Raw genomic sequence first — 7,160 nt, 5'->3', positions numbered from 1 at the left:
CCAATATTTCACCAGAGAACTCCTCCAGTGGATGAACACCTTCAGCAATGTGGCTGGATACAAAATCAACTCAAAAAAGTCAGTAGCCCTCCTGTATATGAAGGAAATCATACTGAGATAGAAATTAGGAAAACTGCACTCCTCATGAAAGCCACAAATAATTTAAAGTATCTAGTTGTAATTCTAACCAAGCAAGTGAAAGATTTGTATTGAAAAAAAAAAAACTTCAAGTCTCTGAAGAAGGAAATTGCAGATGATATCAGAAGATGGAAAGACCCCCTGCATATGAGGTTGGGAGAATTAACACAGTTAATATGGCCATCTTACCAAAAGCAATTTAGAGATTAAGTGCAATCCCATAAAAATACCTACGTAATTCTTTTTTTCTGAGTTGTAGGCATTTTGTTAAATCTATGTGCTAACTTCATCAGTGTCCTCCTATATCTTCTGGCATGGTGGAATCCATTTTGTTTAAATCAACAACTACCTGTTTTACACCCAGTGTGTAAGCCAGGTGGACATGCTTGCAAATCTGCCTATTCTTGGAGAAACTAGCTTCAAATTTTACATCTCCAGTACCAAGAACATTTTTATTATCATCATCAATCAAAACATCATCATCATCATGAATACTCTTTCTCTTGTGCAAGAGTGACATAATATTTATTGGCCTGAAGTTTTCACAGTGAAATGTCAATAGCAGTACCACGATCATTGTCAACTTTGTCCAAAATGCAGGCATAATTGAGGGCATATGTGGCAGCCTTTCCTCACACTTTTGAATGTTTTGTTTGTTTGTTTGTTTAATTTGTTAAGTATTTTATTCAGATTACATCTTGATTGTTGTCTCCTCACTTATATCTTCTTTTATCCTCCTCCCTTCCTCTTTCACCCTGTCCCCTCCCCTAGGCCTCTGACCGAAGGGGATCTCCACACCATATGAAGTTGAGAATTCATCTTTCATGGTCTTTAAAAATTGTGTATGGAGAGGAGGTCCCCTAAACTATTTTTAAAGACCTTAAAAGATCAATTCTCAACTTCATATGACAAAACAAAAAACTCAGAGTAGCTAAAACAATCCTGTACAATTAAAGATCCTCTGGAGGAGTCTCCACCCCTGATCTCCAGCTGTACAATAAGGCACAGTACTGGTATAGCAATAGGCTGGTTGACAAACTGAATCAAATTACAGTCCCAGACATAAATACAAGCACATACGGACACTTGATTTTTGACAATGAGACCAAATCTATACAATGGGAAAGGGATAGCATTTTCAATAGATGGTGCTGGACAAACTGGATATCTACATGTAGAAAAATGCAAGTAGATCCATATTTATCACCATGTGCAAAGAACAAGTCTAAGTGGATTAGATACCTTAACATAAAACTAGGCACACTAAACCTGTTAGAAGAAATAGTGGGGGACTCATTGGCACAGGAGACAACTTCCTGAACAGAACACTGTCCCTCATCCAAAGAATGGATATAGAAACTGTCTATGATGCATGCTTCTCCAAGCAGCTAGGCCAGGGCAACTTCATGATTCCTTGAAATTACCCATGTGATGCACTGTGTGGATGTAACATACATGAGACAAATCTAATGCAACACACAATGTCTCTTTACCTAATATTTAGTTTCAAAATTAAAATATTATATTTCTTTGTACTAATATTAAATTTTAAAAACTGAGCTGTATTGGGGTTTTAAAATGAAAAAAGGAAAAGGAAAAGAAATAATGCTCCCAACCAATAAAGATATTACATTAATACAATTGGGAAGCATTCAGAACAAAGTAGAAATTGGTTCAGAGTAAATGTCACATTAAGTTTTTTTTAAAAATGAGGGTGAGAAGCAGAATGTTTTGCTTTTCTTCTTTCACAATTATAGCTCTCATCAGTTGGTCATAACAGTATTTTGTAGTTTCAGCAGGATTTGTTTGTGGACCATCACCCACTGCCAGGGTCCACAGTATGTATGTTAAATGTGTCCATCTTCTTTCCTATGGTTAGTATAAATTTTCACCATGAGGATAAGAGCATACTATATGACCCAGCTAGGAAATCAAAGAAATATACAATGTGTTCTCGGGTGTATAATAAATTTTAATATTTATCTTCTGGGGCTAGTGACTGATTTGGATGTGTCTGGGGGCAGCGCAGCATTCTATGGAGACATTACTGAGTGTGTAGTCTGTTATACAGGGATTGTTTATAACAAACTTACCAAACTAATTGAAAACTAGCAGCTAATGTGACAAAGGTGGATAAGTATCCCCACGGAAAAGAAGTGTTTTCTCTATAAGTGGGACTGGCTGATTAGGAAACAAATCAGGTTCTGATGTAAATGTGATATAACCTCTTACTTAGATAGATTCAAAACAGTAACTTAAGCAGAACAGAAAAAAAGGTAAGTTGCTAATGTTATTTCTCTCAGAAGTATGAATGTGTGGATCATGAGTCAATACTTCATATCAAACATCTGAAATCATGCATTTTATCATATTGAACTTGGGGTTTTATTGTTTGATTATTCCTGGATTACTCTTACTGTATACTTTAAATGATGAAATAATATATGAAATAAGACCCTAAATATTTAGTTCTTAACATTTTCCTCTATCATTATGATAAAAATATTAAAAATCATAATGACAGAATGTCTACATTTTGCTGATCTGGTAATAATAAATCACTATTATTGTAACTAATGGCGTCTTAGAAGTGCCTTTCCTGTATTAAAGACTCTTCTGGTACAGTGGAAAACTTAAGAAGTTGTTCCATCCATGTTACAAGTGTCATCATTGGTAAGTAGTAGCTGATTTGATTGTTATGATTTATGCCTTAATAATGCATATAAAACTTCTAATCAAAATCATGGCAAAATTTGTAGACAATATGTGTCTGCAAGTGCTTATCATGGTAAAAGTTATTATTTCTCCATGGTATAATTAATATACAAGAAAAAGTAAACAATAATATGTTAGTCTAATAATAAAGAATAAAAATCCCAAATGTCTATTATTTATGCAATACTGATCATTTTAATATAATCTTCAAGAGTTAGTAATATAATTTAATATAAAATTGAACTTTAAGTTTTTATATGCTCATTGATTCATTCCACTAGAGTCGCATGAATCAGCCAACACTAGTGATAAATTCTAGTATTTTTAAAATTTGAAATAACATACCAGATAATATAATAGAGCAGAACTTTTTCTGTATCCATAATATAATTCATCATCTTACATAATATGTAGATGACTGAAAAGACACAAACACATAAGCAGCAGCTCTGGGGGTGTTCAATAGTATACACTGGTAAGCTTTATGCACCAGCCTGGCAATGGGCTACACAGACTAGAAGTTTTTTCAGAAGCCAGACAGTGTGGTTAACAATTAAGTCAGAAATTTGTCTTTGCCAAGTACTCTCACACTTTGAATCTCAGAGCAGTAGGCAAATAAGTACTTTGTGTTTATGTGTCTATACCTATCACTGTTATGTTTTCCTACCATAAAAGACACGTTGTAATCTATGCATACATTTTTTTCCTTTCTTGGGTGGGAAACCAACAAATACCAATTACTATAACATTGGTCTCACTTTCCAACCCCCTTTTCCCATATATCTATTTAAGTACACACCTCATTTAACAAGAAGAACCCCAATAAAATAAACAGATAAAAAGAACAAAAACTTTTTTTTAAGAAAAGAATAAAATCTGAAAATATGACAGAGAGAAAAAAAGTTCCAAAAATTTGTTTTTTTTTTCCATTGTTGTTGTTGTTGTTGTTTGGTTTTTTGAGACAGGGTTATTCTGTGTTGCCTTGGCTGTCCTGCGCTCACTTTGTAGACCAGGCTGACCTCAAATTCACAGAGAGTCACATGTTTCTGTCTCCTGATTGCTGGGACTAAAATTTTAAAACAAAGAAAATGATGTTTAAACAAACAAGAACTTCAGAGAATGTTTTATTTCATTTGACAATTATGAATCTTAGAACAAGGGTTGACTTAAATTCACACCAATACTTTCCTCAGCCTTTGAAAAATATAGATTATAGAACTCCATTACAATACATTGCTGCATACAATCTTTCTATTCTATTCCTTCCTGTGCAACAAGAAATGGGGGCATAAACAATTTATATTTGTTACATAAGATGATAAAATTTAATTAATAAGCACTTAAGTCATCTCTATTAATGCAAATCAATGACAATTTTCCTCCTAAAAAGCAACATGGCTGGACATACATTCACTTCTACATATTTAGTAGTAATCATCATGGAAAAAAAACAAACAAAATAGCAGACTTTAAGCTTGACATTCATAGGACTCTACACTACAAATCAGTATTAAAAACAATAGATCAGTGGATTGAATACCTAGGATAAGGTAGTTATGTAAAGAATATTTAGGGGTGAGGTCTGCATAAATGACTCAGAGATACGGTAAGCTGCTAGTCGGCTTGATGACTTAAATTCAACCCCTGGATTCCACATGATACAAGAAGTTATCCTATGACCTTCACATGTGGCCTATGGAATTTATACAACCCCCCTTAGAACTGTCACACACACACACACACACACACACACACACACACACACACAAGAGAGAGAGCGAGAGAGAGAGAGAGAGAGAGAGAGAGAGAGAGAGAGAGAGAGAGAGAGAAGAGGAAAGAGAGAAGTATAATAAATATCTAGGTTGGACTGAAATAACCCTGTGTATTTCATCAATGCAGGGAATTAAATATTTCAGATATGAGAAGTGAGAAAATATTTTTAATTCAGATTTAAAATAATAGTTTCTAAAGCACTGTTTGTCTTTCATGATCTGGGTATTTTATGCAAGGTACAATTTTATAGTTCTGCTCATATACTGGCAAACTTCATGATTCCATTTTGTCATTACAGCTAAATTACTTCATAGTATATACATACCATATTTTCTTTATCCATTTATTACTACAGAGATATTTAGCTTTGCTGCCAATCTCCTCACTATTGTGAATAAAGTGACAATGAACAAAACTGAGTATTTGTGAAGTAGGACATCACATCTTTTGGACTTATGCCATAGCTCTATCATATGAGAGATTATTTATATTTATTGGTTGGCTGAAATTATAATATAATTACAATACGTATTATTTTTTTATTCTACAGCACCCTTTTGTTATCCCACTCATTGAAATGATCATATGATGGCTGAAAGTAGTTATAAACTGATAAAAACAGAAATATTAATGTTTAATACATTTTAATAATTAATTAAAATGGGTACTGAGATTATGATTAACAACAATAGTTATTTATTACCATAAAAGTGAAAGAAATTTGTGTGAAAGATTGCTAGCCTTAATGGTTTACATATTTAAAGAGAAGAATTAATCCCACACCCAGAAAGGAAAATAGACACTCTTATCCAGTCATTGGCAGATAAAACAAAACCTTAAGTACCATTTAGCTCAGACTGCATGTGAGATTGGAAGTTGATAAGTAAGTTAAAATAAGAATTAAGCCTCCAAGGTATCAAGCTCATTTTTGAAATTCAAAGATAAATAATTTTAAATAATAATAAATATTTTGAGATCTTTGAAGTTTTTTAAAGGTAGCAACTAGCTAAATCAAATTCTGATGCTATGAAAAGGGAAAGAGCCAGGTAGGCTACCAAAGTGACATAACAGTGGAACATCAGGACCAAATCCATGTGTATTAATCCTTTTGCTATGGCAAGTGAATAAAAAAATATACAGTTCTATGAACTTTGTTGATACATTAGAATATATATTTAACATGGTCACTTTATTTGGAAGACGTTATTGGCAAAACTGGTTCTATTTTTATTCTTGTGAATTCATAACTTCTAGTTTCAGAGTACCTCACCCACATGAACAAACTGCAAGATACAGAAAGAAGCTTAAAACTCAAAAAGACTAAAGCACACATCCCAATCAGGATCGAGGAGAGGAAAATGCAGTCCAGACATGTGAACCCACAAAGACCTAGCAAGCTTAAAATCATACAAACAAATCTTACCCTACCTACAGAATTTATTCTCTTGGGATTTTCTGATATTCCCAGATTGCACAGGTTTCTCTTTGGTATCTTCCTGTTCATCTACATGATTATCCTGCTGGGGAATGGCATCATCATTCTCATCACGAGGGTTGAGCCTGCTCTGCAAACCCCCATGTATTTTTTCATCAGCAATTTTTCCTTGCTAGAAATCTGCTGTTTCTGTCACTCTTCCTAGAATGCTTATGGATCTTTTCACAATGAAAGGAAATATTCCCTTTTTTGCCTGTGCTACACAAATGTGCCTATTTCTTATACTGGGGGCCTCTGAATGTGTCCTTTTGGCTGTCATGGCCTATGACCGTTATGTGGCCATCTGCAACCCTCTGCACTATCCTGTAGTCATGAGTCACTAGGTGTGCACCCAGCTAGTGGTTGCTTCCTGGGTCATTGTAATCCCCATTCAGGTGGGACAGACATATCAGATTTTGTCTCTGCCCTTCTGTGACTCTAACCAGATCAATCACTTCTTCTGTGACATACCTCCACTGCTCAAATTAGCATGTGGAGACATCTTTGTAAATGAGCTTGTGGTCTTTATATTTGCTGTGCTGGTTGTCACTGTTCCGTTCATGTTGATCCTTGTGTCTTACAGCAGAATCATCTCAACCATCCTGAAACTGCCATCAAACACAGGAAGGGCCAAAGCATTTTCTACCTGCTCTTCCCACCTTATAGTTGTGTTTTTATTCTATGGATCGGGCAGCATCACCTATTTAAAACCTAAGTCCAATGTTCAATCCCTTCATATATAGCCTGAGAAACAAAGATATCACAGGGGCACTGAGAAAACTATTTACCAGATTGTTAGCATTATGAGACATTTAAAGTCAGATAAATTTACATTTAATAAGAATATAATTTCATTTTGAAAATGAGAAAATAAATTGATAATATGGTTACCTCTTATTTGCTCTTTTTTAAAATTTTTTTATTAATTTATTCTTGTTACATCTCAATGTTTATCCCATCCCTTGTATCCTCCTATTCTTCCATTCCCCCCCCCCCATTTTCCCATTATTCCCCTCCCCTATGACTGTTCCTGAGGGGGATTACCTCCCCCTGTATATGC

General features: G+C 34.4%; 1 pseudogene; it reads left to right on the top strand.

Moving 5' to 3' along the window:
- Positions 1–5,984: 5,984 nt before the first annotated feature.
- LOC127207369 (olfactory receptor 10AG1-like) lies at positions 5,985–6,907 on the top strand (annotated as a pseudogene).
- Positions 6,908–7,160: the final 253 nt, after the last annotated feature.

The sequence above is a fragment of the Acomys russatus genome, chromosome 24 (genome assembly GCF_903995435.1).
Source record: "Acomys russatus chromosome 24, mAcoRus1.1, whole genome shotgun sequence".
NCBI lineage: Eukaryota > Metazoa > Chordata > Mammalia > Rodentia > Muridae > Acomys > Acomys russatus.
This window is presented reverse-complemented; position numbering and strand designations above follow the sequence as displayed.